Source organism: Penaeus monodon, chromosome 10 (assembly GCF_015228065.2).
Source record: "Penaeus monodon isolate SGIC_2016 chromosome 10, NSTDA_Pmon_1, whole genome shotgun sequence".
Lineage (NCBI taxonomy): Eukaryota > Metazoa > Arthropoda > Malacostraca > Decapoda > Penaeidae > Penaeus > Penaeus monodon.
Genome location: NC_051395.1, coordinates 50,357,429 through 50,359,761, shown reverse-complemented (window position 1 = coordinate 50,359,761; position 2,333 = coordinate 50,357,429). Strand labels below are relative to the sequence as shown.

Here is a 2,333-nt window from a genome sequence, read left to right as displayed (position 1 = left end):
TGTATAGTGCAGATAAAAAACAAGTTGATTTTGGTATTGCATTTGAACTTGTGATATATTATGTAAGATCAATATGATTTATAGTTATACTTTGAAAAAAAAAAAAAAAATGTTCCTTTGTCTTTTACTGTTTCTTTATTTCTTGTAAAGAATGTATTACGTGCAGGGATATTTAAGTGATGAATGGATGATATGAATAAAGCATTTCAGTGTTTCCTTGTGTTTTTTTTTCCACTTCATAACCACAGTTTTGTTAATGCAGTTACGTATTGTCTTAATCTGTAGAGTCAGAAAGTATGAGTGATAATTTGCCATAAAGTGACATAAACTGAATGATAACTGTAATGAATGTCTAATTTATTTCCAAATTTCTCCAATAATAATGTGATCAAGTTCTTCAGAGTACTCATGTGAACTTTGCTCTGAATGCATGACATTATATCCCTAAAGGAATAATTATGAATATTTGTGAATTATCTTTATTAATAATAACACCTATAGAGCAGAGTGCAGGATTTCATCATTATGGTGGTTAAGGGGGCCGTTGTGCTCAAGAACAAACTTTGTCAATTATGATCAGAATTTCGCAAATTTTTAATATGTTATATATACATATACTGATGTTCAACACCAACTTACATATCATTTGGTTGATTAAAAAAAAAAAAATCCTCATTTGTCCATTGACTGAACTGTTGAAAAAATTACCACAAATACTCTATAGCAATACCTAAATTGTCTTCAATAAATTTTTTGAATACCCTCTTAGTTTAGTGTAAAGATTTTTTTTATGTCCATTCTTATGGAGATAAAATATAATATACAGACTTCTATCACTTGAAATATAAAAGAAAAATGACCAAAAAAATCACACATTTATTCAGCTTTCAAATGATCCAAACCCCATTAGAATTACTTAAGTAGTTATAAAGAAATATAAAAAAATGTAGACAAAGGTGTAGTTTGAGATATTGAGCTTTGAAGTTGAAAATAAATTTCCCTGCATTTTTTATGTATATATATTTTTAGAATTTTTATCTTCGTGCCACTTTTGATGCATTCTATGGCATTCACATGGCATTATTAAATATAGCTGGTACCTGGTCCCTCCTTTTACAAGGCAATAGTCGCTCAAAGACAAGGGTTTCAGGAGGCACCACCTTCCTCATTGTCACCAGGTTTGCTTACTAGAAAGCTCTCGACTGAAACTCGGAGCTAAACACTAGCTTTCTCTTTCTCTCTCTCTGGTATATGCTGTTCCTTTCTGTTCTGTTTCTTTGTCTTGCTCCTCAAGTGTTTGGGTAATGATAGGATTGATTCCAAACAAGTGAGAAGGAAGATTTTTTTCCTTCCCAAGTTGTGATCAAGGACAGTCGCTCTTGTGATGAAAAGCACTCGGAAGAGAAAGACAGACTTTGCTTTTGAGCGTTTTAATCAAATTCTGGAATGCAGACTCTCGTTCGGACTTTGGGTTGCCCCCTTGAGACATCTCTAAAGAATGTCCAGGGCAGTCAGACCTCTATAGACAGACTTTATAATCTCTAACTTTTCACAGGGAATCTTGGCCCGGTAGAGTGGTTTTGCTTCATAGCTGACAGGTGTTTTGTTTTCTGCGAGTGTTCGGCTGAAGAAGCACCAGCTGTCTGCTCCAGGTGAGCATAAGTGATGTGCTGGCTTCTTATCCCTCGACATTAGGTGGCAATATGTCGCCTTTTTCATTGTTTCATAGTTAGTGACAACACTGTCACGGATCACTTCCCGTAATATGATCCGAGAAGATCGATGACATCATCAGTCAATACGTGGGCACCTCCTAATAAACTCCTCCTCGTCTTCTTGCCAGTCTTTGTTGTAATTTCTCATCACACTGTCTTTTTGTCACAGGCATAACATTCATCATTTGTCGTTTCCTTTTAGTGCGCGATGAGGGTGCTTCAGGAGGAGGCCTATATGATGGTGTTGAAGAAGCAGGTGGTTACATCAGGCATGCTTGATGTAGATGATTGGGTCAAAGCACAGTCATGAGGAGGACGTGTGGGTGTATCAGGGCGAGGAGATAATGTAGTCGGGGACGAGGGAGAGAAGGCAGTTGGAGTCGAGGGAGAGAAGGCAGTCAGGGACGAGGGAGATAAGGCAGTCGGGGACGAAGGAGACAATACATGTGGCGGCGTAGTATCGCAAGGGAATGCACTCTTGCCATCCTCTTCAGCGACGACTGAGACAGACCTTCAGAGTTGTCTCTCATGAAGAATTTGCTGCATTCTCTTATGTTTTTCTCGTAACATGAGTTTCTTGTTAGAAAGCCTTCCCATTCTTGAATGGTATGTTTGAAA

General features: G+C 37.2%; 1 protein-coding gene across 1 annotated transcript in view; it reads left to right on the top strand.

The window, feature by feature from the left end:
* The window catches only part of LOC119577691 (dTTP/UTP pyrophosphatase-like), an 8,037-nt gene extending 7,823 nt beyond the window's left edge, over positions 1 to 214 (top strand). Inside the window, exon 9 of the mRNA XM_037925247.1 lies at positions 1 to 214. This exon is cut by the window's left edge and continues 294 nt beyond it. The gene's annotated coding sequence lies outside the window, so the exon portion shown is untranslated.
* Positions 215 to 2,333: the final 2,119 nt, after the last annotated feature.